Here is a 27,350-nt window from a genome sequence, read left to right as displayed (position 1 = left end):
CGAGAAAAAAGGGATAGCGGAAAGGAACGCAGCGCGCGTGCAAGCTTGTGCGGAAGGAAGAGTTTATAAACATAAACGTTGAGAAACAACTTCGGGTGCGATCCTACCAGCACTAATGCACCGGATCCCATCAGAACTCCGAAGTTAAATGGCTTGGGAGAGAGTAGTACTAGGATGGGTGACCTGCTGGGAAGTCCTCGTGTGGCACCCCTCCCACCTTTTTTTTCCTCGATCGTCACTTCGATCTCTCATATTCTTCTCCTCCTCCTCCAACTTTCGTATTTTTTTTTGTGGGTGGACATCGTGTAGTTTGCAAGCGCATAGTTCTCGGAAAGAAGCGCGAAATAAATACAATTCGAGAAAAAAGGGATAGCAGAAAGGAACGCAGCGCGCGTGCAAGCTTGTGCGGAAGGAAAAGTTTATAAACATAAACGTTGAGAAACAATTTCGGGTGCGATCATACCAGCACTAATGCACCAGATCCCATCAGAACTCCGAAGTTAAATGTGCTTGGGCGAGAGTAGTACTAAGATGGGTGACCTCCTGGGAAGTCCTCGTGTTGCACCCCTCTCACCTTTTTTTTCCTCGATCGTCACTTCGATCTCTCATATTCTTCTCCTCCTCCTCCAACTTTCGTATTTTTTTTGTGGGTGGACATCGTGTAGTTTGTAAGCGCATAGTTCTCGAAAAGAAGCGCGAAATAAATACAATTCGAGAAAAAAGGGATAGCAGAAAGGAACGCAGCGCGCGTGCAAGCTTGTGCGGAAGGAAGAGTTTATAAACATAAACGTTGAGAAACAATTTCGGGTGCGATCATACCAGCACTAATGCACCGGATCCCATCAGAACTCCGAAGTTAAACGTGCTTGGGCGAGAGTAGTACTAGGATGGGTGACCTCCTGGGAAGTCCTCGTGTTGCACCCCTCCCACCTTTTTTTTCCTCGAACGTTACTTCGATATCTCATATTCTTCTCCTCCTCCTCCAACTTTAGTATTTTTTTTGTGGGTGGACATCGTGTAGTTTGCAAGCGCATAGTTCCCGAAAAGACGCGCGAAATAAATACAATTCGAGAAAAAGGGATAGCGGAAAGGAACGCAGCGCGCGTGCAAGCTTGTGCGGAAGGAAGAGTTTATAAACATAAACGTTGAGAAACAACTTCGGGTGCGATCCTACCAGCACTAATGCACCGGATCCCATCAGAACTCCGAAGTTAAATGGCTTGGGCGAGAGTAGTACTAGGATGGGTGACCTGCTGGGAAGTCCTCGTGTTGCACCCCTCCCACCTTTTTTTTCCTCGATCGTCACTTCGATCTCTCATATTCTTCTCCTTCTCCTCCAACTTTCGTATTTTTTTTGTGGGTGGACATCGTGTAGTTTGCAAGCGCATAGTTCTCGGAAAGAAGCGCGAAATAAATACAATTCGAGAAAAAAGGGATAGCGGAAAGGAACGCAGCGCGCGTGCAAGCTTGTGCGGAAGGAAGAGTTTATAAACATAAACGTTGAGAAACAATTTCCGGTGCGATCATACCAGCACTAATGCACCGGATCCCATCAGAACTCCGAAGTTAAACGTGCTTGGGCGAGTGTAGTATTAGGATGGGTGACCTCCTGGGAAGTCCTCGTGTTGCACCCCTCCCACCTTTTTTTTCCTCGATCGTCACTTCGATCTCTCATATTCTTCTCCTCCTCCTCCAACTTTCGTATTTTTTTTGTGGGTAGACATCGTGTAGTTTGCAAGCGCATAGTTCTCGGAAAGAAGCGCGAAATAAATACAATTCGAGAAAAAAGGGATAGCAGAAAGGAACGCAGCGCGCGTGCAAGCTTGTGCGGAAGGAAGAGTTTATAAACATAAACGTTGAGAAACAATTTCGGGTGCGATCATACCAGCACTAATGCACCGGATCCCATCAGAACTCCGAAGTTAAACGTGCTTGGGCGAGAGTAATACTAGGATGGGGGACCTCCTGGGAAGTCCTCGTGTTGCACCCCTCTCACCTTTTTTTTCCTCGATCGTCACTTCGATCTCTCATATTCTTCTCCTCCTCCTCCAACTTTCGTATTTTTTTTGTGGGTGGACATCGTGTAGTTTGTAAGCGCATAGTTCTCGAAAAGAAGCGCGAAATAAATACAATTCGAGAAAAAAGGGATAGCGGAAAGGAACGCAGCGCGCGTGCAACCTTGTGCGGAAGGAAGAGTTTATAGACATAAACGTTGAGAAACATTTTCGGGTGCCATCATACCAGCACTAATGCACCGGATCCCATCAGAACTCTGAAGTTAAACGTGCTTGGGCGAGAGTAGTACTAGGATGGGTGACCTCCTGGGAAGTCCTCGTGTTGCACCCCTCCCACCTTTTTTTTCCTCGATCGTCACTTCGATCTCTCATATTCTTCTCCTCGTCCTCCAAGTTTCGTATTTTTTTTGTGGGTGGACATCGTGTAGTTTGCAAGCGCATAGTTCTCGAAAAGAAGCGCGAAATAAATATAATTCGAGAAAAAAGGGATAGCAGAAAGGAACGCAGCGCGCGTGCAAGCTTGTGCGGAAGGAAGAGTTTATAAACATAAACGTTGAGAAACATTTTCGGGTGCGATCACACCAGAACTAATGCACCGGATCCCATCAGAACTCCGAAGTTAAACGTGCTTGGGCGAGAGTAGTACTAGGATGGGTGACCTCCTGGGAAGTCCTCGTGTTGCACCCCTCCCACCTTTTTTTTCCTCGAACGTTACTTCGATCTCTCATATTCTTCTCCTCCTCCTCCAACTTTAGTATTTTTTTTGTGGGTGGACATCGTGTAGTTTGCAAGCGCATAGTTCCCGAAAAGACGCGCGAAATAAATACAATTCGAGAAAAAAGGGATAGCGGAAAGGAACGCAGCGCGCGTGCAAGCTTGTGCGGAAGGAAGAGTTTATAAACATAAACGTTGAGAAACAACTTCGGGTGCGATCATACCAGCACTAATGCACCGGATCCCATCAGAACTCCGAAGTTAAATGGCTTGGGCGAGAGTAGTACTAGGATGGGTGACCTGCCTGGGAAGTCCTCGTGTTGCACCCCTCCCACCTTTTTTTTCCTCGATCGTCACTTCGATCTCTCATATTCTTCTCCTTCTCCTCCAACTTTCGTATTTTTTTTTGTGGGTGGACATCGTGTAGTTTGCAAGCGCATAGTTCTCGGAAAGAAGCGCGAAATAAATACAATTCGAGAAAAAAGGGATAGCGGAAAGGAACGCAGCGCGCGTGCAAGCTTGTGCGGAAGGAAGAGTTTATAAACATAAACGTTGAGAAACAATTTCCGGTGCGATCATACCAGCACTAATGCACCGGATCCCATCAGAACTCCGAAGTTAAACGTGCTTGGGCGAGTGTAGTACTAGGATGGGTGACCTCCTGGGAAGTCCTCGTGTTGCACCCCTCCCACCTTTTTTTTCCTCGATCGTCACTTCGATCTCTCATATTCTTCTCCTCCTCCTCCAACTTTCGTATTTTTTTTGTGGGTAGACATCGTGTAGTTTGCAAGCGCATAGTTCTCGGAAAGAAGCGCGAAATAAATACAATTCGAGAAAAAAGGGATAGCAGAAAGGAACGCAGCGCGCGTGCAAGCTTGTGCGGAAGGAAGAGTTTATAAACATAAACGTTGAGAAACAATTTCGGGTGCGATCATACCAGCACTAATGCACCGGATCCCATCAGAACTCCGAAGTTAAACGTGCTTGGGCGAGAGTAATACTAGGATGGGTGACCTGCTGGGAAGTCCTCGTGTTGCACCCCTCTCACCTTTTTTTTCCTCGATCGTCACTTCGATCTCTCATATTCTTCTCCTCCTCCTCCAACTTTCGTATTTTTTTTGTGGGTGGACATCGTGTAGTTTGTAAGCGCATAGTTCTCGAAAAGAAGCGCGAAATAAATACAATTCGAGAAAAAAGGGATAGCGGAAAGGAACGCAGCGCGCGTGCAACCTTGTGCGGAAGGAAGAGTTTATAGACATAAACGTTGAGAAACATTTTCGGGTGCCATCATACCAGCACTAATGCACCGGATCCCATCAGAACTCTGAAGTTAAACGTGCTTGGGCGAGAGTAGTACTAGGATGGGTGACCTCCTGGGAAGTCCTCGTGTTGCACCCCTCCCACCTTTTTTTTCCTCGATCGTCACTTCGATCTCTCATATTCTTCTCCTCGTCCTCCAAGTTTCGTATTTTTTTTGTGGGTGGACATCGTGTAGTTTGCAAGCGCATAGTTCTCGAAAAGAAGCGCGAAATAAATATAATTCGAGAAAAAAGGGATAGCAGAAAGGAACGCAGCGCGCGTGCAAGCTTGTGCGGAAGGAAGAGTTTATAAACATAAACGTTGAGAAACATTTTCGGGTGCGATCACACCAGAACTAATGCACCGGATCCCATCAGAACTCCGAAGTTAAACGTGCTTGGGCGAGAGTAGTACTAGGATGGGTGACCTCCTGGGAAGTCCTCGTGTTGCACCCCTCCCACCTTTTTTTTCCTCGAACGTTACTTCGATATCTCATATTCTTCTCCTCCTCCTCCAACTTTAGTATTTTTTTTGTGGGTGGACATCGTGTAGTTTGCAAGCGCATAGTTCCCGAAAAGACGCGCGAAATAAATACAATTCGAGAAAAAAGGGATAGCGGAAAGGAACGCAGCGCGCGTGCAAGCTTGTGCGGAAGGAAGAGTTTATAAACATAAACGTTGAGAAACAACTTCGGGTGCGATCATACCAGCACTAATGCACCGGATCCCATCAGAACTCCGAAGTTAAATGGCTTGGGCGAGAGTAGTACTAGGATGGGTGACCTGCTGGGAAGTCCTCGTGTTGCACCCCTCCCACCTTTTTTTTCCTCGATCGTCACTTCGATCTCTCATATTCTTCTCCTTCTCCTCCAACTTTCGTATTTTTTTTTGTGGGTGGACATCGTGTAGTTTGCAAGCGCATAGTTCTCGGAAAGAAGCGCGAAATAAATACAATTTGAGAAAAAAGGGATAGCGGAAAGGAACGCAGCGCGCGTGCAAGCTTGTGCGGAAGGAAGAGTTTATAAACATAAACGTTGAGAAACAATTTCGGGTGCGATCATACCAGCACTATTGCACCGGATCCCATTAGAACTCCGAAGTTAAACGTGCTTGGGCGAGAGTAGTATTAGGATGGGTGACCTCCTGGGAAGTCCTCGTGTTGCACCCCTCCCACCTTTTTTTTCCTCGATCGTCACTTCGATCTCTCATATTCTTCTCCTCCTCCTCCAACTTTCGTATTTTTTTTGTGGGTGGACATCGTGTAGTTTGCAAGCGCATAGTTCTCGGAAAGAAGCGCGAAATAAATACAATTCGAGAAAAAAGGGATAGCGGAAAGGAACGCAGCGCGCGTGCAAGCTTGTGCGGAAGGAAGAGTTTATAAACATAAACGTTGAGAAACAATTTCGGGTGCGATCATACCAGCACTAATGCACCGGATCCCATCAGAACTCCGAAGTTAAACGAGCTTGGGCGAGAGTAGTACTAGGATGGGTGACCTCCTGGGAAGTCCTCGTGTTGCACCCCTCCCACCTTTTTTTTCCTCGATCGTCACTTCGATCTCTCATATTCTTCTCCTCCTCCTCCAACTTTCGTATTTTTTTTTGTGGATGGACGTCGTGTAGTTTGCAAGCGCATTGTTCTCGGAAAGAAGCGCGAAATAAATACAATTCGAGAAAAAAGGGATAGCGGAAAGGAACGCAGCGCTCGTGCAAGCTTGTGCGGAAGGAAGAGTTTATAAACATAAACGTTGAGAAACAACTTCGGGTGCGATCCTACCAGCACTAATGCACCGGATCCCATCAGAACTCCGAAGTTAAATGGCTTGGGCGAGAGTAGTACTAGGATGGGTGACCTGCTGGGAAGTCCTCGTGTTGCACCCCTCCCACCTTTTTTTTCCTCGATCGTCACTTCGATCTCTCATATTCTTCTCCTTCTCCTCCAACTTTCGTATTTTTTTTTGTGGGTGGACATCGTGTAGTTTGCAAGCGCATAGTTCTCGGAAAGAAGCGCGAAATAAATACAATTCGAGAAAAAAGGGATAGCGGAAAGGAAAGCAGCGCGCGTGCAAGCTTGTGCGGAAGGAAGAGTTTATAAACATAAACGTTGAGAAACAACTTCGGGTGCGATCCTACCAGCACTAATGCACCGGATCCCATCAGAACTCCGAAGTTAAATGGCTTGGGCGAGAGTAGTACTAGGATGGGTGACTTGCTGGGAAGTCCTCGTGTTGCACCCCTCCCACCTTTTTTTTCCTCGATCGTCACTTCGATCTCTCATATTCTTCTCCTTCTCCTCCAACTTTCGTATTTTTTTTTGTGGGTGGACATCGTGTAGTTTGCAAGCGCATAGTTCTCGGAAAGAAGCGCGAAATAAATACAATTCGAGAAAAAAGGGATAGCGGAAAGGAACGCAGCGCGCGTGCAAGCTTGTGCGGAAGGAAGAGTTTATAAACATAAACGTTGAGAAACAATTTCGGGTGCGATCATACCAGCACTAATGCACCGGATCCCATCAGAACTCCGAAGTTAAACGTGCTAGGGCGAGAGTAGTATTAGGATGGGTGACCTCCTGGGAAGTCCTCGTGTTGCACCCCTCCCACCTTTTTTTTCCTCGATCGTCACTTCGATCTCTCATATTCTTCTCCTCCTCCTCCAACTTTCGTCTTTTTTTTGTGGGTAGACATCGTGTAGTTTGCATGCGCATAGTTCTCGGAAACAAGCGCGAAATAAATACAATTCGAGAAAAAAGGGATAGCGGAAAGGAACGCAGCGCGCGTGCAAGCTTGTGCGGAAGGAAGAGTTTATAAACATAAACGTTGAGAAACAATTTCGGGTGCGATCATACCAGCACTAATGCACCGGATCCCATCAGAACTCCGAAGTTAAACGTGCTTGGGCGAGAGTAGTACTAGGATGGGTGACCTCCTGGGAAGTCCTCGTGTTGCACCCCTCCCACCTTTTTTTTCCTCGATCGTCACTTCGATCTCTCATATTCTTCTCCTCCTCCTCCAACTTTCGTATTTTTTTTTGTGGGTGGACATCGTGTAGTTTGCAAGCGCATAGTTCCCGAAAAGACGCGCGAAATAAATACAATTCGAGAAAAAAGGTATAGCGGAAAGGAACGCAGCGCGCGTGCAAGCTTGTGCGGAAGGAAGAGTTTATAAACATAAACGTTGAGAAACAATTTCGGGTGCGATCATACCAGCACTAATGCACCGAATCCTATCAGACCTCCGAAGTTAAACGTGCTTGGGCGAGAGTAGTACTAGGATGGGTGACCTCTTGGGAAGTCCTCGTGTTGCACCCCTCCCACCTTTTTTTTCCTCGATCGTCACTTCGATCTCTCATATTCTTCTCCTCCTCCTCCAACTTTCGTATTTTTTTTGTGAGTGGACATCGTGTAGTTTGCAAGCGCATAGTTCTCGAAAAGAAGCGCGAAATAAATACAATTCGAGAAAAAAGGGATAGCGGCAGGAACGCAACGCGCGTGCAAGCTTGTGCGGAACGAAGAGTTTATAAACATAAACGTTGAGAAACATTTTTGGGTGCGCTCATTCCAGCACTAATGCACCGGATCCTATCAGAACTCCGAAGTTAAACGTGCTTGGGCGAGAGTAGTACTAGGATGGGTGACCTCCTGGGAAGTCCTTGTGTTGCACCCCTCCCACCTTTTTTTTCCTCGATCGTCACTTCAATCTCTCATATTCTTCTCCTCCTCCTCCAACTTTCGTATTTTTTTTGTGGGTGGACATCGTGTAGTTTGTAAGCGCATAGTTCTCGAAAAGAAGCGCGAAATAAATACAATTCGAGAAAAAAGGGATAGCGGAAAGGAACGCAGCGCGCGTGCAAGCTTGTGCGGAAGGAAGAGTTTATAAACATAAACGTAGAGAAACATTTTCGGGTGCGATCATACCAGCACTAATGCACCGGATTCCATCAGAACTCCGAAGTTAAACGTGCTTGGGCGAGAGTAGTACTAGGGTGGGTGACCTCCTGGGAAGTCCTCGTGTTGCACCCCTCCCACCTTTTTTTTCCTCGATCGTCACTTCGATCTCTCATATTCTTCTCCTCCTCCTCCAACTTTCGTATTTTTTTTGTGGGTGGACATCGTGTAGTTTGCAAGCGCATAGTTCCCGAAAAGACGCGCGAAATAAATACAATTCGAGAAAAAAGGGATAGCGGAAAGGAACGCAGCGCGCGTGCAAGCTTGTGCGGAAGGAAGAGTTTATAAACATAAACGTTGAGAAACAATTTCGGGTGCGATCATACCAGCACTAATGCACCGAATCCTATCAGACCTCCGAAGTTAAACGTGCTTGGGCGAGAGTAGTACTAGGATGGGTGACCTCTTGGGAAGTCCTCGTGTTGCACCCCTCCCACCTTTTTTTTCCTCGATCGTCACTTCGATCTCTCATATTCTTCTCCTCCTCCTCCAACTTTCGTATTTTTTTTGTGGGTGGACATCGTGTAGTTTGCAAGCGCATAGTTCCCGAAAAGACGCGCGAAATAAATACAATTCGAGAAAAAAGGGATAGCGGAAAGGAACGCTGCGCGCATGCAAGCTTGTGCGGAAGGAAGAGTTTATAAACATAAACGTTGAGAAACAATTTCGGGTGCGATCATACCAGCACTAATGCACCGGATCCCATCAGAACTCCGAAGTTAAACGTGCTTGGGCGAGAGTAGTACTGGATAGGTGACCTCCTGGGAAGTCCTCGTGTTGCACCCCTCCCACCTTTTTTTTCCTCGATCGTCACTTCGATGTCTCATATTCTTCTCCTCGTCCTCCAACTTTCGTATTTTTTTTGTGGGTGGACATCGTGTAGTTTGCAAGCGCATAGTTCTCGAAAAGAAGCGCGAAATAAATACAATTCGAGAAAAAAGGGATAGCGGAAAGGAACGCAGCGCGCGTGCAAGCTTGTGCGGAAGGAAGAGTTTACAAACATAAACGTTGAGAAACATTTTCGGGTGCGATCATTCCAGCACTAATGCACCGGATCCCATCAGAACTCCGAAGTTAAACGTGCTTGGGCGAGAGTAGTACTAGGATAGGTGACCTCCTCGGAAGTCCTCGTGTTGCACCCCTCCCACCTTTTTTTTCCTCGATCGTCACTTCGATCTCTCATATTCTTCCCCTCCTCCTCCAACTTTCGTATTTTTTTTGTGGGTGGACATCGTGTAGTTTGCAAGTGCATAGTTCTCGAAAAGACGCGCGAAATAAATACAATTTGAGAAAAAAGGGATAGCGGAAAGGAACGCAGCGCTCGTGCAAGGTTGTGCGGAAGGAAAAGTTTATAAACATAAACGTTGAGAAACAATTTCGGGTGCGATCATACCAGCACTAATGCACCGGATCCCATCAGAACTCTGAAGTTAAACGTGCTTGGGCGAGAGTAGTACTAGGATGGGTGACCTCCTTGGAAGTCCTCGTGTTGCACCCCTCCCACTTTTTTTTTCCTCGATCGTCACTTCGATCTCCCATACTCTTCTCCTCCTCCTCCAACTTTCGTATTTTTTTTGTGGGTGGACATCGTGTAGTTTGCAAGCGCATAGTTCTCGAAAAGACGCACGAAATAAATACAATTCGAGAAAAAAGGGATAGCGGAAAGGAACGCAGCGGGCGTGCAAGCTTGTGCGGAAGGAGGAGTATATAAACATAAACGTTGAGAAACAATTTCGGGTGCGATCATACCAGCACTAATGCACCGGATCCCATCAGACCTCCGAAGTTAAACGTGCTTGGGCGAGAGTAGTACTAGGATGGGTGACCTCCTGGGAAGTCCTCGTGTTGCACCCCTCCCACCTTTTTTTTCCTCGATCGTCACTTCGATCTCTCATATTCTTCTCCTCCTCCTCCAACTTTCGTATTTTTTTTGTGGGTGGACATCGTGTAGTTTGCAAGCGCATAGTTCTTTAAAAGACGCGCGAAATAAATACAATTCGAGAAAAAAGGGATAGCGGAAAGGAACGCAGCGCGCGTGCAAGCTTGTGCGGAAGGAAGAGTTTATAAACATAAACGTTGAGAAACAATTTCGGGCGCGATCATACTAGCACTAATGCATCGGATCCCATCAGAACTCCGAAGTTAAACGTGCTTGGGCAAGAGTAGTACTAGGATGGGTGACCTCCTGGGAAGTTCTCGTGTTGCACCCCTCTCACCTTTTTTTTCCTCGATCGTCACTTCGATCTCTCATATTCTTCTCCTCCTCCTCCAACTTTCGTATTTTTTTTGTGGGTGGACATCGTGTAGTTTGTAAGCGCATAGTTCTCGAAAAGACGCGCGAAATAAATACAATTCGAGAAAAAAGGGATAGCGGAAAGGAACGCAGCGCGCGTGCAAGCTTGCGCGGAAGGAAGAGTTTATAAACATAAACGTTGAGAAGCAATTTCGGGTGCGATCATACCAGCAGTAATGCACCGGATCCCATCAGAACTCCGAATTTAAACGTGCTTGGGCGAGAGTAGTACTAGGATGGGTGACCACCTGGGAAGTCCTCGTGTTGCATGATGTAATAATTCTCGCAAGTGCACAAGAGTCTACGAATAGTACAGTGTATGCAAGTACGAGGTCGATCCCACGGAGACTAGTTAATCTAATTAATGTACCTAACGTGATGAATGATTGAGATTTGGGGAAAAAGGAAGAATGATTGATGTAATAAAATAAAATAAAAACAAAGAAATAAATCTCAGATTTGTATCCAATAAGAGAAGAACACTAGGGCAATGATTTCACCTAGTAATCCTATCACAAGCATCCAATTAACAAACACACAATTATGGTTCCGATTCAACGGTTGATTCTTTCTTAAATATGTTGGTTCGTTCGTTCGCGGTGCCAACAAATATTATTAACAATGGATTAATCCTGTTCGGTTCGCAGTTTTTAACCCAATGCTAACAACTCATTACGATCTAAAGAACTATAACAACCAATCAATCCCCTAAACCTTGTTCATGGCAGTCGACAATTGATTTCCCTAATTTCAGTTCCACTAAGACACGTGAATTCGGTTCGTTCCTTAGTCCTAGCTAGATGAATCTAATTGAACATTCAATTGGTGGCCAATCAACCAAACAAACAATAGATTATAAGCATAGAAATTAAAGACAAGAATCATGAACCAAAATTATGCATTCAATTAATTGAAGTACTTGCAATAATCATACTAGGCTACATCAAGCCCTAGCAAAGAAGTTTAGCTACTCATGTTATAAGAAAACAAGGAAACTAAATATGGGAACACCATGAATCAAGAACAAGAACAAAGAGAAAAGCTAGAGAGAAGAACAAGAGCAAAAGCTAGAGAATGTGGCTCTCCAAATTCGTGTCTTCTATTATGCTAGAGGACTCCCTTTTATAGTGACAAAAGCTTCCTTCAATCAATGCCAATTCCAAATCATTCTCTGATTTCCTTCTCTCAATCTGATTCGGTTTTCCTTGCTTCCTTTTTTTTTCTTGCCAAAATATTTCCTTCAAAGTCCTTCACACCAAAACTTCATTTTGCCTTCCTTCTTTCTTCCTATTGTCAAGTGGTGGCCCCACCTCTTTCACTCTTCAAAACCTTCCAAGATTCACTTTCCTTGATTAATTTGTCTTCTTTTGATTTTCTTCTTATTCTTCTTTTTAGGAAACCTTATAATGTCCTTTGTTCTTGTTTGATTAGGATTGGACTTGAAATAACCCTTGAATTTGTGGGCTTCTCTGTTGGCCTTAAATCATAGGTCCAAGAAATACTTTTTTTTTCACCATCTTGTGCAAATTAACCTACAAACCAAACCAAAGATAAATTATGCAATATTCATGTCCATTCCCATAAATAGAGACAAAAATAAGTGTAAATTGAGGTACAAAAAATATGTAAAATATAGTATGATCAAATACCCCCACACTTAGCTTTTGATCGTCCTCGAGTAAAACAAAAATAAAATTAAAATTAAAAACCTAACTCACTTTCGCAGGAATCGCGGTGGCACTCAGCATGTGACACAAACCTTTAAACCCCTAGGTGTCCCTAGTGGACGAGTTATAGTCTCGTGAGGGTTTACCAGAACGACACCCACAAACATTTAAAATAGTCCTTCCAATCTCGCTCAAGTACCAAAGATGTCTTATAAACTAGTCATTAGCTAAAGAATTTCACAAAGAATCATGCTCAAATATATATGATTTAGAATTAAGCCAATATCAACATAACATATCTCAATCGAAATAGCGCACATTCAAACTCAATTTCAACTTCTCACAAGGAATTCTCTCAAGATTCACTCAATTTAGTGGTAGTAAAGTGTTTGCACTCAATTAATCTCATGAAAACAGTCCTACCATATGCTTGCTTTTCCACCCATTCTACACTACCAAAAACATGGAACTTCATGAATCAAGAGGTCTTTATTCAAGGTTGTAATGGGGCCAAGGGTGAAGGTAAAAAGAAAAAGTGGTATAGGAAATCATAAAATTTCTAAAGAATTAATAGAGCACACAAAAATTAGGGCATATATCATCTTGTTGGCCCATATCTTCATTCTCAATATTTATTACTCCACCAATTCTTCACAACTTCAAGATTTCTTTCACCATGCACATAAACTTTTTTTTTCTCTTTTTTTTATTCTTTTTTTTTTCATAACAATGTCGAATCATACTACATATTTTTCTTCTTCTTTTTCTTTTCGACACATTAATACACATGTGTTCGACATCACATTTATTCTTCACCAAAAAACATCCCAAAATAAACAAGAACTCCCCCACACTTAATCCTTTTCATCATCAAACTCAACATACTAAACACCATCATCACTTGAAAAATCTCATGGTATGCTCTACTAATTCCTTAGAATTAGGTAAGTAATTGTTTTTCGGGTTAAAGGGTAAGTAGATAAGTTTCATGAATAAAAAGGCTTATTTAGGCTCAAAGGCCTTTCTAGTGGATAAATACATTAGGGTATAGGCAATTTGGCTATAGAGGTATCATCCTAATGCCTCAATCATATTCATGTCATCACATGTATCAATATAGTCTCAAAAAGGTTTAAAGCAAGTTCTAGAGAAACATATAATCATGAGAGCACACAAGAAAGAAATTGGATTGATATGCATAATGTATCAATCATATAGGCTCAAAACTCACAAGGGTAATTATACAAGTCTATATCAAGTCTAAACATACTTCTTTCTCAATCAACATATCATGTTAACATTGGCCCATATATAAAAATTGTAATTCAAGCTCAATTCTAGTGAAAATTCTCTTCACTAACAAACTAATTTTAGACCTAAACAATTTATGTCTCATCATCGCATTGGAAGGAACTAAATAAATTTGTTCAAAAATTTTTTGTTTTCAAAACAAGCTATTCTCACCCCCACACTTGAATTATGCAATGTCCTCAGTGCATGGAATAATGTGAAAAATAATACGAAGAAAAAGTACTGAGTTAGAGCGGTACAACCTGACTGTGAAAACATATAAGAAGTAATTCCCGCGTAGAATTCTGTACTGCACAGCTGTTGTAAAATCATCAATTTCTCCTTCATCTGAGCTCGGATTCATGAACCGTAAAATTCTACAGAAACTAGACATCCGTATCTTTCTGTACATATATGGCTTGAATTCTGGTTCATCCTGAGTTGTCCCAGAAAATTGATTCAATCCAGCGCTTTGGCACAACTTTTCTTTCTGCATTTGATGCACAAATAGCAATTCAATTCAATGTGGGATGAGGGTTCTTCTATAATGAACTAAAATAATATACAATAAAAGGAACGAATTTACCGGATGGGTTGCCTCCCACCAAGCGCTTTATTTAACGTCTAGGCGAGACGTAACTCTTCAAGTAGTTAAATTAGTGAACTTGGAAGCCCACTTTCAGTTCATTGGGTTGTAGCAATCGTCTTCCTCTAGCAACACCCAGTTCAACATCCAAAGTATGCCTTTCGTTACTCAGAGTTGTAAGAGCAGTTGATTCCTCAAAAGGATCTGAATATCCTTTTTCCCTTTTTCCGAAAATAACTTGTTGGAGGATTTTATCTTGAGGTACTTTCACAATTGAGGGGAACAACCTGTTAGTGGATAAAGGAAAGGACTCAAAGGCGGGAGTATGCTTACCTCTCTCGTATGGCATGACTCTAGGTAGATTCATAGACTCAACCTTAGTTGGATGTCCTTCTTTCTCCACAATGTAATCTTTAATGGTGAGCACTTTCTCCATTGATTTCTCACCTTGTGCTGCCATGAGCTTGAAGGTCACTGTCTCCTCATTGTTAGTCATTGTCAGGGTGCCTTCATACACATCAATTGTCATCCTTGCAGTCTTCATGAATGGTCGTCCCAAAATCAGTGGAAACTCTTCTCCATGACCTTGGCAATCTTGCATATCAAGCACTAGAAAGTCAGCTGGAAAAATCAGTCCATGTACCTCAACGGAAACGTCTTCTAGTACTCCTTTAGGATATCGAATAGATCGATCAGCCAATTGTATGCCCACAGAGGTCTTTTTGAGCGCACCTACATTCAAAGATTCAAAGACAGAGAAAGACATTAGATTAACTGATGCACCCAAATCTAATAAAGCATGTTCAAAATTTTGATTGGCTATGCAACAAGGTATAGTGAAACTCCCTGGATCCTTAAGCTTTGGTGGCAACTTCGTTTGTGATATGGCACTACACTCTTCAGTTAGTTGAACCACCTTATTCTCATCTACTTTCTTCTCTTCTTGCACAACAGAAGGTTCCAAATCCGTCTTTGGGATTGTCTTTTGCAATGGTGGTACTTCTTCTTTATTTCTCCTAAGACGCCCTGGAAACGGGATTGGAGGAACATAAGGTCTCACAGGTGAAGCAGGCTTATCGGGGTCAGGTAACCCATACATGATCGCACGACGCGACTGTTGAAAAGGTTGCTCTTGTTCTTGAACTTTCTGCTCTTCCAACTTTCTAGCAACTCGGCTTTGTTGCTCATCACATAGTGTGATGGCCATGGCATGCTCCCTATTGTTCGGATTTATCTCAGTTTGGCTTGGAAACTTGCCAGCCTCCCTTTGACTCAATGCTTCAGCGATTTGCCCCACTTGTGCCTCCAGTTTCTGATGGTTAATTGCCAACTGCCGCACCATGTCCTCCAATGTGGTGGTTGGTGGATTGGCTTGGTTTTGGGTGTTCTTCCAAGAAAAGTTTGGATGTGCCCGAAAACCAGGATTATAAGAGTTGGAGTACGGGTCAAACCTTGGATTCCGGTTACAAGAGTTCATCATGTTTGCTTGTTCTTGTACAAACTCCGGAAAATCCACTCCTCGAGTCGTATGCCCATTCATTGCTAGAAGCATGTCCAACTTGGTAGAGATGGCATCAACCTGCGATTTTGGTGCAAAAGAATCAAAATTGGAAATTTCATACACACCTGCTCGCTTACCTCTTACTTCCGAATGTTGCGTCTCAATAGCAAGCCTCTCAAATAAAGTTTGACATTCGGTTGGAGTCATATTCCTAATCGATCCCCCTGCATAATTATTAACTGCAGCTTTGCTATAAACTGTCAGTGCCTTATAAAAGATGCGCATCAACACTAATAAAGGCAAGGCATGATGGGGACACTGAGTTAACAAATTATTAAATCTCTCCCATGCCTGAGAAAACGACTCATCAAGTTGTTGTTCAAATTGCATGATCTTATCCCTAAGAGCATCAGTTTTCTGAGTTGAGAAAATTTTTTCTAAAAATTTATTTTGTACCTCAGTCCATGTCGCCAGTGAACCCGGCCTCAAACCATTAAGCCATGTCTTTGCTTTGTCCTTCATAGTGTAAGGGAAGATCTTCAACCTCAAGTGCTCCTCAGTAACTCCTGTAGACAAAGACATGCTAGAAACCATATTAAAAATTTCACGAATGTGACTAAGTGGATCTTCCGAACTTAGACCATGAAAAGAAGGCATCATGTTAAAGTGTATGGTCTTAAGCTCGTAGTTCCTAGCTGCCGTCGGAAGTACGATGCAAGACGGAGATTCCGGAATAGTGGGGATGTAATACCCTGCCCAGAAAAATAAACCTGAATCAAAATAAAGGTAATTAAGAATGAAAAAAATCTATAAATTAATTGAGGAATTTGATTGTGGAAGTGTCGGTTTAAAAATGGTGTGAATCGGACTTAAATCGGATCCAGAATCTAATCTAAACTGTATTAGAAAAACTAATTAACAGTCAAAATGGCATAATCGTAAATACATTACTGGTATGTTTGTAAATGAAACAGGCGGTGGGGGTATTTTCGGAACTTCATAATTGGGTGGCATTTGTGAAATTAAAGCTTGGTTATTTTGAAAATTTCTTAAAAGGGTGGGGGCAAAGATGGTAGTTTACTGTATTTAGAAAAATTAACAAAAAGACATGAAGAATTAAAAATTGCAAAAAGAACCCAAACTCATCTCTTCTCCTTCCACGCACAAACCACCGGCCAACCACCCAAAGCTTGCCGTCCGGACACCAAACTCGCCACCGATGGTCCCAAAAGAACCCCCAGGTCCCGAGCAGCAAAGCCCAACCCTTCTTGTCCGACGAAAAGCCGTAAAATGGTAGAAAAATCCTCTTGAAGTCGTGGAGGAGCCGCCACTTTCCACCATCGATCTGGTGAACTCCGGCGACGATCCGGCGTGTCGTTGGTAGCAAACAACTCACAAGACCATGGGCTACAATCCCCAACCCAGTTCCTGCCGAAACAACCCCCGGATGCCGGAGATTCGAGGTTGACCCGAAATGGGTCAATTTGACCCGGTTTTGACCCGCCTGGAATTTCATTTTCCAGCGATCCCGAAGTTCTATTCTAACTTGTTTTGCTGTTCTGAACATGTTGGCGATGTTTTTGGATCCATACGGGCAACGTTGGAGCATCCCAGAAATTACGTCATAAATACGAGTATACATACGTGCAGGTATAATACTGAGTATAGTTTTAATTAATTGGTGAATATAATATTAATTCAACATTTTATATAATCATGTTAATGGTAGTAAAATATATCATAGTAGTTTATTGTTTTCTAGAATGTATTATTTATTTAAATAAGTTTACTCAACTTAGAATAGTTTACCTTTGAGTCGTCATACTAGTTTGTACGGTTGACGTTGGATCGCTGAATCACAATCATAATAATCACGACAATGATACGATCACAACCACACCCACGGTGGTGTCATTGGTAGTTGTCGAATGAATAGTATGAATAGTGACCGAGTTGGTGATCGGGTTGCATGCATGCAACTCAATAAAAAATGTTAGTGATATTTTGGTGATTTAGTCAAGGGTAATTTGGTAATATTGATAAAATGATAAAATGGTAATTTCATCTTCAAGAGTACAAGGATAATTTGGATTTGTACAAATTGTGATTGATTATTCACCAATATGAAACTGGTATATTGGTATAGGTGATCGAGGAGTTGGACTTGAGACTGTAGACGGTTAACTATTTTGTGTACCGCTATCGAGGTAGGGATTTTCTTACTATTTTATTTCAAAACACTTTCAAGCCACCAAATTGCTTGTATGGTAAGTTTGGTTTCCGTTTCGATCTTTCCCGAGGGGAAACAAGCCCTTGCATGCTTACCATTGTTCCTTTGCATTATTGTCAATTTATTGGTGATTTAATTTGATGGATATATAACCTTGGAATGCTTGGTCATAAATCGGGCATTATGTAAATCTTCATGCATCACGATGAATGAATGTTTTTATCTATATGTGTTGCACGAATGACATAAATTATAAGAAATTACATTAGATGCATGGTGGGTTCCGAGGGTGGTCCCGGGCTCACGTTAGGTGTTGGATGTTATTTGGGCACGTGCGTGGATGATGGATAGGAGCCTTGTGATGGTCCTAGTCCATAGGATTCCCGTAGCGGTATTTATTACTGCACGCTGGCTAGTTATTTGATGCTAGGCCAGGCGTGGCAGGCTGAGATATCACCGTGGGGCCAGCGGTGAGTGGTTGCGACCACATGTGTGCCAACTTTCTCTCTAGCTGTTTGAGATTGATGAATATGCGATTGTGTAATTGATTGGATGCTAGAGAGAGAGGTAGTGCGGTGGATTCTCGTCGGCTTATCGCCGCAGGACGGGAATCTGATTCGCCGGCTTTGGTGTCATTGGTGGAGGATATGGAGGTTCGGTTGGGTTGATCGGGTGCATTAGTTTGCATTGCATTTTGTTGCATTAATTAAACAATGTCTCTTCTCCAACCTCGTTATTCTTTACTTGTCTTCTAGTATTTCTCCCTACTGAGCCATCTGCTCACCCTATCTACTTTCCCTCTCCACAGGTGAGACAAAATCTAGTGCACAGGCTGCGGATCAGCAGGAGGACGCGTGACGGAGGTGGCCTGGACTTTTGTATTTATTTGCCACGTGCGTGTGAACTTATATATATGTATGGTGTGATGTTGATATGTTTTAGTAGTTTATGTACATTGATGTATGGTGTGGATTTTGTTGGTCGGAAGTGGTGGCCGTAGGGTGTGTTTGATGATGATGATGGGATATGTGTTTGATGGTGGACCTACGGGTCGGTGGATGTTGATGATTTTAGAAGTGTTTTTGGTCTTTGTATGTGACCTGATTACAGGTGGGTTTCCTCAATTTATGGGGAGATGCTGCCGAAATTTTTGGTAAAGTTTATATGGTTTATATTGGTTTGGATGGAACACGTGTGATATACACGTGGTTATGTTTGGTGTGTTGGTTTTTGTGTATTTGTCTCTTCTTCACGCTTCGCGGATCGGGGCGTGACAATTTGGTATCGGAGCCTAGGTTGGCTCTGTGTAGGACCTAGGGAGTGGGTCAGTATGCATATGTGTGGGTGCTGTTTGTTGTGTTGTGATTATGTATGGTTCTCCAGGCCACGTCACGACCTTTGCTGATCCGGTATGTTTCTATATTCCCGTAAATCCTCGATATTTATTTGGCTAAATTTTTTTTGGGTTATTTGTGTGATATATATAAGTAGAGATCCTCGCATTGATCGATTTCGTGGTTGGGGGAGTGATGGAGGACAAGGCTTAGTGGATGTTTTGGCATTCGAGATAGGATAAGATCGAGAACCAAGAATGCACATACTGTTGATGAAGTATGTGATCTTATTGCAGATAATGTTAGACATTGAGAAGTTTAGGCTATATTTGTTGCTTCGCTTATACGTCTAATTTTTGCGAATATTGGTTTTGAAAAGGAAAGATGCAATGGTACAAATTTGTGAACTATTGGCAACTAAATTGGGTGACTGTAGAGAAACAAGTACCTAATGCTGAGAATAAATGACTTGGTTGACCAATTGAAAGAGTTTAATATTATTCGAAGGTATATTTTAGGTCAAGATACCATTAGTCGAAGATTTGGGAAAGGGATATTTTGAAGATAGCATTTAGGACTCCGTACGGGGACTATGAGATTTTGGCAATGCAATTTAGGCTAATCAAGACTTGTGCAGGGTATAGAGAATTGATATTGTAAATCTTTCATTCGTATTTCGATTAGTCTGTTATAGTGTTGATGATGTCATTTTGATTTATTCGCCTTCAGCTAATGAGGAAACATTTTAAAAGAAAAAATAATAATAATAATAATAATTTAAAATTAATAAAATTTGTTGTAAACTCTGGGGGAGCATTAGTTGCTTGCAGAGTTAAGTACATGTGAAATTTGGGTAATTGTGATGAAAGTTTTAGGACATGTGATTTCTCAGGAGCGAGTATGAATCAGTTTATCTGAAATGGAGGTAGTATTGAAAAGGCAGATGTCTAAGAATGTGATCGAGATATGTAGCTTTTTGGGATTAGCAGGATACCACGTATATTTCATTTACGATCTCCCACGAATTGTAATGTCGTTGACTCGCCTTACGCAATAAGGGATTCCTTTCATATAATAGGGCAATTGTGAGCAATTTTTCTAGGAGTTGAAGATGAAACTCATACCTTCCTCGAGGTAAGTAGTTCTAGAGAGGAATGTAGGTTATTAGGGATGTTGTGACACGTTTCTGGATCGGGTAGATGTAAAAATTTTGTTATTGATTAGGATATTATTGTGGATTGATATGATAGAGATGTTTTCTCTTGAGTGTTCCAAAATCATGGATACGAGAGAGTTGGTAGAGGTAAAGTATGTTCTGAAGGCTTTGGAGCTCGAGACCGAGGTTGAGTATATAGTTAATATCAGAGATTTCATATGAAATAATAACAATTTTGAAACGGTTTGGAAATGTGAGAAACATGGAAGTGTTTTCCTATACTTCCTAATTCATAATAAAAATAATAAGCATATTCATACTAAAGGGTTGGTATTTTGAATTATAATTTTAAGTGGAAAACAAAAGAGGAAATTTTTTGTGTTGTTGAAATCTTGTGTGGATAGTTTGAAAATACTAAAATTCATGTTTGAGTTGAAAACTCTTGCTGAGGGAGCCAAAGTAATCACTTAAAGAAGAAGTCAGGTGAGATTTGGGAAAATATTGATGATCAATACATTATGTGGAATGTAAGGTATGACTTAAATGATTTAAGTATTATATATCTTTGATGTCTGAATAAAAAAGTTGTATGTGATGATATAGTGATGAAAGGAGTTATTTAGAAATTAATTTATTTTATAATAAGAGAACGATCCAAAGTGATATTGGATATACTAGACGATTGGTGATTTGATGATTCTGTTTGATAAACGTTATAGGTAAACAAATAAAAGTTATTTGTATTAACTTTGGGAAATTTTTGGCATTACTTGGGTAGATTAAAAAGACGTAGTCATGGTGGTACATTGTTTATTATAAGTACTTGTGGTACAGGGGATGAGGTTTGGTTGATGTTGTCATAACTTGGCACAACTTGGGTTTGTACGATTTTGTAGGGTCTTTCATAATAAGATTTTCTTGGAGTTAATGTGAACGTTGTCAATTGATGGGTTAGTTTGATCGGTTCATTTCTTTGAAGCATACAGTGGTATAAATGTTTATTTATGACTAAAGATGATGATTATTAGTTCGTGAGTATTGATCGGTGATTGAGCTATACTATTCTAGAACTTGGTTGGAGTCAAAGGGTAATGAATTATGATTATGGAAGTATGTGTGTAGGTTACGGTATGATTGAGGTGTTGGGAAAGTTGTTATTGTGTAGACAGAATATTGATTCTATAAAAAAAAAATTAAAAAAAAAAATTAAAAAAAAAAAAAAAAAAACTGAATTTGATAACGCTTGGAGGTAGTTTGTTTCGATGGATTTAATGTTGAGAGTGATTTTGTGATATTGGTTGTGAGTACTGTATGAACATAGTTCATTAAGATGAATGAGATATACGTATTAAAATATCTTCAAGGTTATGGCATCGACGGAAAGTTAGATAGAGTAGTATGGATATATTTATATGGGTTAATGCAGCTATATATTTAAGTGATGCGGTTGTGGTTATAAGAGTTCATCAAGAGATTTTGTGATTATTAGAATTGGTTGATAGAATTGAACCGTTGGGTGTTTTGATTGTGTGATGATTTAGTTTGCATCGTACGGTGACTTAATTCCATAGTTTTGTTAGTACTTGATAATTGCAATTTCTACGAGAATCTATGGTGGATAAAAAATTGGATATAAAGTTGTTCAATTTTGTGGTTATTGGTTTTGACTATTGGTGTGTGAAATGTAAATGAGTTTTGACCGTCTTTTCGACCCTAGATAGCAAATTGAAACCAAATGATAGTTAATATGCTTCAATGTATTGCAAGATTTTAGGTCTACATATCTTATTGAATCGTGGAAATTTGATAATGCATTGAAGGTGTACCTAAATGTATTTTAGGGTACCTTTAAGTTGAAGATATATCATGGAGTATTAATAATTATGCTAAGACTGGTTCATTTTTGGGGGATTGATGTATGTGATATTTTAGATACTAGTCGTTTTGATTGTTGAAATATATTAGTAATAATGACTTGGAGTAATTGTCTGATGTAATAATATCTTAGAATTTGGAGTTGAATATGTGGGCCAACTATCCAGCTTTGTTTGTCACACTCACGTTACAGTTTAATTTCGAGGACAAAATAGTTTTAGGGGAAGAATGTGAAACCCCGATAATTAGAAAAGATTGAATCGAAGTTTCAATAAGGATGAAATTGAACATGCCAATTGTTAAGGGGTTCAAGCTTATGTTTCAAAGAATTTGAGGACTATAAATTCGAATTAGAAAGGTTGATTAAAATAGTAGTATACCTTATATGTGAACTGACAAGCATTTGTTGGAATTAATGTTAATAATTTGTGGCACAAGAGTATACCGCCCGCATTATAGTTCGAAATAACTTATAAAAAAAAAGAAAGATGAATGATGAGGAAAATGAAGTGGAAGTGGAAGTGAAAATGTCAATGGAATGTGACAGAATATGAAGTAAATTAATATTAATAATAATAATAGCGAAAGTTAGATGTTATATTACATGAAAGTGTAAAATACTACCTGATTCATAATGTTGAGAGTGACAAGGTGTTCGGTAGGCATGATACGTACACCACGGTTAATTGAACCTTTGAGATTCTAGAGCGAGTAGGACCAGTCGTTTATCATTTAGTTCTTTTATGGCGATTATCCAATGTACATAATGTATTTTATGTGTCGATGCTTCGGAAGTACGAGTCAAATTGGACTTATTTACAATAGACGTAGCAGTGGACATGACTTACATTGTGCAGCCGTTAATGATTCTTGATAAGCAAGAGACGGTCACTCGATCGAGTATGAAACCTTTTATGAAGGTGTTGTGGCAACCCCATAGAATGGAGTAGGCCACGTATGAGTTAGAGTTCGAAATGAGGAGAAAGTATTTGCTTTTATTGCGTCTACACGTACGTTTTAAATTTCGGGGACGAAATTTTTTATAAGGAAGGGAGGATGTAATACCCTGCCCAGAAAAATAAACCTGAATCAAAATAAAGGTAATTAAGAATGAAAAAAATCTATAAATTAATTGAGGAATTTGATTGTGGAAGTGTCGGTTTAAAAATGGTGTGAATCGGACTTAAATCGGATCCAGAATCTAATCTAAACTGTATTAGAAAAACTAATTAACAGTCAAAATGGCATAATCGTAAATACATTACTGGTATGTTTGTAAATGAAACAGGCGGTGGGGGTATTTTCGGAACTTCATAATTGGGTGGCATTTGTGAAATTAAAGCTTGGTTATTTTGAAAATTTCTTAAAAGGGTGGGGGCAAAGATGGTAGTTTACTGTATTTAGAAAAATTAACAAAAAGACATGAAGAATTAAAAATTGCAAAAAGAACCCAAACTCATCTCTTCTCCTTCCACGCACAAACCACCGGCCAACCACCCAAAGCTTGCCGTCCGGACACCAAACTCGCCACCGATGGTCCCAAAAGAACACCCAGGTCCCGAGCAGCAAAGCCCAACCCTTCTTGTCCGACGAAAAGCCGTAAAATGGTAGAAAAATCCTCTTGAAGTCGTGGAGGAGCCGCCACTTTCCACCATCGATCTGGTGAACTCCGGCGACGATCCGGCGTGTCGTTGGTAGCAAACAACTCACAAGACCATGGGCTACAATCCCCAACCCAGTTCCTGCCGAAACAACCCCCGGATGCCGGAGATTCGAGGTTGACCCGAAATGGGTCAATTTGACCCGGTTTTGACCCGCCTGGAATTTCATTTTCCAGCGATCCCGAAGTTCTATTCTAACTTGTTTTGCTGTTCTGAACATGTTGGCGATGTTTTTGGATCCATACGGGCAACGTTGGAGCATCCCAGAAATTACGTCATAAATACGAGTATACATACGTGCAGGTATAATACTGAGTATAGTTTTAATTAATTGGTGAATATAATATTAATTCAACATTTTATATAATCATGTTAATGGTAGTAAAATATATCATAGTAGTTTATTGTTTTCTAGAATGTATTATTTATTTAAATAAGTTTACTCAACTTAGAATAGTTTACCTTTGAGTCGTCATACTAGTTTGTACGGTTGACGTTGGATCGCTGAATCACAATCATAATAATCACGACAATGATACGATCACAACCACACCCACGGTGGTGTCATTGGTAGTTGTCGAATGAATAGTATGAATAGTGACCGAGTTGGTGATCGGGTTGCATGCATGCAACTCAATAAAAAATGTTAGTGATATTTTGGTGATTTAGTCAAGGGTAATTTGGTAATATTGATAAAATGATAAAATGGTAATTTCATCTTCAAGAGTACAAGGATAATTTGGATTTGTACAAATTGTGATTGATTATTCACCAATATGAAACTGGTATATTGGTATAGGTGATCGAGGAGTTGGACTTGAGACTGTAGACGGTTAACTATTTTGTGTACCGCTATCGAGGTAGGGATTTTCTTACTATTTTATTTCAAAACACTTTCAAGCCACCAAATTGCTTGTATGGTAAGTTTGGTTTCCGTTTCGATCTTTCCCGAGGGGAAACAAGCCCTTGCATGCTTACCATTGTTCCTTTGCATTATTGTCAATTTATTGGTGATTTAATTTGATGGATATATAACCTTGGAATGCTTGGTCATAAATCGGGCATTATGTAAATCTTCATGCATCACGATGAATGAATGTTTTTATCTATATGTGTTGCACGAATGACATAAATTATAAGAAATTACATTAGATGCATGGTGGGTTCCGAGGGTGGTCCCGGGCTCACGTTAGGTGTTGGATGTTATTTGGGCACGTGCGTGGATGATGGATAGGAGCCTTGTGATGGTCCTAGTCCATAGGATTCCCGTAGCGGTATTTATTACTGCACGCTGGCTAGTTATTTGATGCTAGGCCAGGCGTGGCAGGCTGAGATATCACCGTGGGGCCAGCGGTGAGTGGTTGCGACCACATGTGTGCCAACTTTCTCTCTAGCTGTTTGAGATTGATGAATATGCGATTGTGTAATTGATTGGATGCTAGAGAGAGAGGTAGTGCGGTGGATTCTCGTCGGCTTATCGCCGCAGGACGGGAATCTGATTCGCCGGCTTTGGTGTCATTGGTGGAGGATATGGAGGTTCGGTTGGGTTGATCGGGTGCATTAGTTTGCATTGCATTTTGTTGCATTAATTAAACAATGTCTCTTCTCCAACCTCGTTATTCTTTACTTGTCTTCTAGTATTTCTCCCTACTGAGCCATCTGCTCACCCTATCTACTTTCCCTCTCCACAGGTGAGACAAAATCTAGTGCACAGGCTGCGGATCAGCAGGAGGACGCGTGACGGAGGTGGCCTGGACTTTTGTGTTTATTTGCCACGTGCGTGTGAACTTATATATATGTATGGTGTGATGTTGATATGTTTTAGTAGTTTATGTACATTGATGTATGGTGTGGATTTTGTTGGTCGGAAGTGGTGGCCGTAGGGTGTGTTTGATGATGATGATGGGATATGTGTTTGATGGTGGACCTACGGGTCGGTGGATGTTGATGATTTTAGAAGTGTTTTTGGTCTTTGTATGTGACCTGATTACAGGTGGGTTTCCTCAATTTATGGGGAGATGCTGCCGAAATTTTTGGTAAAGTTTATATGGTTTATATTGGTTTGGATGGAACACGTGTGATATACACGTGGTTATGTTTGGTGTGTTGGTTTTTGTGTATTTGTCTCTTCTTCACGCTTCGCGGATCGGGGCGTGACAGGGGATGTCAAGATCACCCATTGTTTCAGCTGGAACTATTGCCGCCATCTTCTTGTCTTCGGTTGAGGATTCTTCGCTACTTTCACCTTGATTCTTGTTCCTCAACAAACTGTCAATGTCGTCTATGTAAGGTTGTAGCTCTCCTTTCAAAGAGCGTCTACCTTGCATAAACCTGAAAAAAAATAAAATAAAAAAAATTAAGTACACAATTAAACTAAACTAATCCACGGCAACGGCGCCAAAAACTTGATGTAATAATTCTCGCAAGTGCACAAGAGTCTACGAATAGTACAGTGTATGCAAGTACGAGGTCGATCCCACGGAGACTAGTTAATCTAATTAATGTACCTAACGTGATGAATGATTGAGATTTGGGGAAAAAGGAAGAATGATTGATGTAATAAAATAAAATAAAAACAAAGAAATAAATCTCAGATTTGTATCCAATAAGAGAAGAACACTAGGGCAATGATTTCACCTAGTAATCCTATCACAAGCATCCAATTAACAAACACACAATTATGGTTCCGATTCAAGGGTTGATTCTTTCTTAAATATGTTGGTTCGTTCGTTCGCGGTGCCAACAAATATTATTAACAATGGATTAATCCTGTTCGGTTCGCAGTTTTTAACCCAATGCTAACAACTCATTACGATCTAAAGAACTATAACAACCAATCAATCCCCTAAACCTTGTTCATGGCAGTCGACAATTGATTTCCCTAATTTCAGTTCCACTAAGACACGTGAATTCGGTTCGTTCCTTAGTCCTAGCTAGATGAATCTAATTGAACATTCAACTGGTGGCCAATCAACCAAACAAACAATAGATTATAAGCATAGAAATTAAAGACAAGAATCATGAACCAAAATTATGCATTCAATTAATTGAAGTACTTGCAATAATCATACTAGGCTACATCAAGCCCTAGCAAAGAAGTTTAGCTACTCATGTTATAAGAAAACAAGGAAACTAAATATGGGAACACCATGAATCAAGAACAAGAACAAAGAGAAAAGCTAGAGAGAAGAACAAGAGCAAAAGCTAGAGAATGTGGCTCTCCAAATTCGTGTCTTCTATTATGCTAGAGGACTCCCTTTTATAGTGACAAAAGCTTCCTTCAATCAATGCCAATTCCAAATCATTCTCTGATTTCCTTCTCTCAATCTGATTCGGTTTTCCTTGCTTCCTTTTTTTTTCTTGCCAAAATATTTCCTTCAAAGTCCTTCACACCAAAACTTCATTTTGCCTTCCTTCTTTCTTCCTATTGTCAAGTGGTGGCCCCACCTCTTTCACTCTTCAAAACCTTCCAAGATTCACTTTCCTTGATTAATTTGTCTTCTTTTGATTTTTTTCTTATTCTTCTTTTTAGGAAACCTTATAATGTCCTTTGTTCTTGTTTGATTAGGATTGGACTTGAAATAACCCTTGAATTTGTGGGCTTCTCTGTTGGCCTTAAATCATAGGTCCAAGAAATACTTTTTTTTTCACCATCTTGTGCAAATTAACCTACAAACCAAACCAAAGATAAATTATGCAATATTCATGTCCATTCCCATAAATAGAGACAAAAATAAGTGTAAATTGAGGTACAAAAAATATGTAAAATATAGTATGATCATTGCACC

The 27,350-nt window shown here is 40.9% G+C and overlaps 31 non-coding genes across 31 annotated transcripts; all 31 read left to right on the top strand.

Moving 5' to 3' along the window:
• The first annotated feature begins 93 nt into the window (after positions 1-93).
• On the top strand, positions 94-211 carry LOC120008234. The gene has a single exon (XR_005470406.1). It is a non-coding gene; the product is annotated as a 5S ribosomal RNA (ribosomal RNA).
• A 238-nt stretch (positions 212-449) lies between these two features.
• On the top strand, positions 450-568 carry LOC120008141. The gene has a single exon (XR_005470314.1). It is a non-coding gene; the product is annotated as a 5S ribosomal RNA (ribosomal RNA).
• A 237-nt stretch (positions 569-805) lies between these two features.
• Positions 806-924, top strand: LOC120008349. Its single transcript, XR_005470467.1, has one exon. It is a non-coding gene; the product is annotated as a 5S ribosomal RNA (ribosomal RNA).
• Positions 925-1,160: 236 nt separating this feature from the next.
• On the top strand, positions 1,161-1,278 carry LOC120008196. Its single transcript, XR_005470369.1, has one exon. It is a non-coding gene; the product is annotated as a 5S ribosomal RNA (ribosomal RNA).
• Positions 1,279-1,515: 237 nt separating this feature from the next.
• Positions 1,516-1,634, top strand: LOC120008159. Its single transcript, XR_005470332.1, has one exon. It is a non-coding gene; the product is annotated as a 5S ribosomal RNA (ribosomal RNA).
• Positions 1,635-1,871: 237 nt separating this feature from the next.
• On the top strand, positions 1,872-1,990 carry LOC120008376. Its single transcript, XR_005470493.1, has one exon. It is a non-coding gene; the product is annotated as a 5S ribosomal RNA (ribosomal RNA).
• A 237-nt stretch (positions 1,991-2,227) lies between these two features.
• LOC120008154 lies at positions 2,228-2,346 on the top strand. Its single transcript, XR_005470327.1, has one exon. It is a non-coding gene; the product is annotated as a 5S ribosomal RNA (ribosomal RNA).
• Positions 2,347-2,583: 237 nt separating this feature from the next.
• LOC120008149 lies at positions 2,584-2,702 on the top strand. The gene has a single exon (XR_005470322.1). It is a non-coding gene; the product is annotated as a 5S ribosomal RNA (ribosomal RNA).
• Positions 2,703-2,939: 237 nt separating this feature from the next.
• LOC120008204 lies at positions 2,940-3,058 on the top strand. Its single transcript, XR_005470377.1, has one exon. It is a non-coding gene; the product is annotated as a 5S ribosomal RNA (ribosomal RNA).
• Positions 3,059-3,296: 238 nt separating this feature from the next.
• Positions 3,297-3,415, top strand: LOC120008377. The gene has a single exon (XR_005470494.1). It is a non-coding gene; the product is annotated as a 5S ribosomal RNA (ribosomal RNA).
• Positions 3,416-3,652: 237 nt separating this feature from the next.
• On the top strand, positions 3,653-3,771 carry LOC120008150. Its single transcript, XR_005470323.1, has one exon. It is a non-coding gene; the product is annotated as a 5S ribosomal RNA (ribosomal RNA).
• Positions 3,772-4,008: 237 nt separating this feature from the next.
• LOC120008153 lies at positions 4,009-4,127 on the top strand. Its single transcript, XR_005470326.1, has one exon. It is a non-coding gene; the product is annotated as a 5S ribosomal RNA (ribosomal RNA).
• Positions 4,128-4,364: 237 nt separating this feature from the next.
• Positions 4,365-4,483, top strand: LOC120008148. The gene has a single exon (XR_005470321.1). It is a non-coding gene; the product is annotated as a 5S ribosomal RNA (ribosomal RNA).
• A 237-nt stretch (positions 4,484-4,720) lies between these two features.
• Positions 4,721-4,838, top strand: LOC120008183. The gene has a single exon (XR_005470356.1). It is a non-coding gene; the product is annotated as a 5S ribosomal RNA (ribosomal RNA).
• A 238-nt stretch (positions 4,839-5,076) lies between these two features.
• On the top strand, positions 5,077-5,195 carry LOC120008139. The gene has a single exon (XR_005470312.1). It is a non-coding gene; the product is annotated as a 5S ribosomal RNA (ribosomal RNA).
• A 237-nt stretch (positions 5,196-5,432) lies between these two features.
• LOC120008374 lies at positions 5,433-5,551 on the top strand. Its single transcript, XR_005470491.1, has one exon. It is a non-coding gene; the product is annotated as a 5S ribosomal RNA (ribosomal RNA).
• A 238-nt stretch (positions 5,552-5,789) lies between these two features.
• On the top strand, positions 5,790-5,907 carry LOC120008195. Its single transcript, XR_005470368.1, has one exon. It is a non-coding gene; the product is annotated as a 5S ribosomal RNA (ribosomal RNA).
• A 238-nt stretch (positions 5,908-6,145) lies between these two features.
• Positions 6,146-6,263, top strand: LOC120008207. Its single transcript, XR_005470380.1, has one exon. It is a non-coding gene; the product is annotated as a 5S ribosomal RNA (ribosomal RNA).
• Positions 6,264-6,501: 238 nt separating this feature from the next.
• LOC120008368 lies at positions 6,502-6,620 on the top strand. The gene has a single exon (XR_005470485.1). It is a non-coding gene; the product is annotated as a 5S ribosomal RNA (ribosomal RNA).
• Positions 6,621-6,857: 237 nt separating this feature from the next.
• LOC120008250 lies at positions 6,858-6,976 on the top strand. The gene has a single exon (XR_005470409.1). It is a non-coding gene; the product is annotated as a 5S ribosomal RNA (ribosomal RNA).
• Positions 6,977-7,214: 238 nt separating this feature from the next.
• LOC120008179 lies at positions 7,215-7,333 on the top strand. Its single transcript, XR_005470352.1, has one exon. It is a non-coding gene; the product is annotated as a 5S ribosomal RNA (ribosomal RNA).
• Positions 7,334-7,569: 236 nt separating this feature from the next.
• On the top strand, positions 7,570-7,688 carry LOC120008172. Its single transcript, XR_005470345.1, has one exon. It is a non-coding gene; the product is annotated as a 5S ribosomal RNA (ribosomal RNA).
• A 237-nt stretch (positions 7,689-7,925) lies between these two features.
• LOC120008367 lies at positions 7,926-8,044 on the top strand. The gene has a single exon (XR_005470484.1). It is a non-coding gene; the product is annotated as a 5S ribosomal RNA (ribosomal RNA).
• Positions 8,045-8,281: 237 nt separating this feature from the next.
• Positions 8,282-8,400, top strand: LOC120008178. The gene has a single exon (XR_005470351.1). It is a non-coding gene; the product is annotated as a 5S ribosomal RNA (ribosomal RNA).
• A 237-nt stretch (positions 8,401-8,637) lies between these two features.
• On the top strand, positions 8,638-8,755 carry LOC120008169. Its single transcript, XR_005470342.1, has one exon. It is a non-coding gene; the product is annotated as a 5S ribosomal RNA (ribosomal RNA).
• Positions 8,756-8,992: 237 nt separating this feature from the next.
• On the top strand, positions 8,993-9,111 carry LOC120008168. The gene has a single exon (XR_005470341.1). It is a non-coding gene; the product is annotated as a 5S ribosomal RNA (ribosomal RNA).
• Positions 9,112-9,348: 237 nt separating this feature from the next.
• Positions 9,349-9,467, top strand: LOC120008140. Its single transcript, XR_005470313.1, has one exon. It is a non-coding gene; the product is annotated as a 5S ribosomal RNA (ribosomal RNA).
• A 237-nt stretch (positions 9,468-9,704) lies between these two features.
• Positions 9,705-9,823, top strand: LOC120008363. The gene has a single exon (XR_005470481.1). It is a non-coding gene; the product is annotated as a 5S ribosomal RNA (ribosomal RNA).
• Positions 9,824-10,060: 237 nt separating this feature from the next.
• LOC120008176 lies at positions 10,061-10,179 on the top strand. The gene has a single exon (XR_005470349.1). It is a non-coding gene; the product is annotated as a 5S ribosomal RNA (ribosomal RNA).
• A 237-nt stretch (positions 10,180-10,416) lies between these two features.
• Positions 10,417-10,535, top strand: LOC120008203. The gene has a single exon (XR_005470376.1). It is a non-coding gene; the product is annotated as a 5S ribosomal RNA (ribosomal RNA).
• Positions 10,536-15,607: 5,072 nt separating this feature from the next.
• LOC120008302 lies at positions 15,608-15,714 on the top strand. Its single transcript, XR_005470428.1, has one exon. It is a non-coding gene; the product is annotated as a small nucleolar RNA R71 (small nucleolar RNA).
• The last annotated feature ends 11,636 nt before the right edge of the window (positions 15,715-27,350 follow it).

This window comes from Tripterygium wilfordii, chromosome 10, assembly GCF_013401445.1.
Source record: "Tripterygium wilfordii isolate XIE 37 chromosome 10, ASM1340144v1, whole genome shotgun sequence".
In the NCBI taxonomy this organism is placed as follows: Eukaryota; Viridiplantae; Streptophyta; class Magnoliopsida; order Celastrales; family Celastraceae; genus Tripterygium; species Tripterygium wilfordii.
The sequence above is the reverse complement of the archived record's forward strand: the minus strand, read 5'-3'. Positions and strand labels throughout refer to the sequence as shown.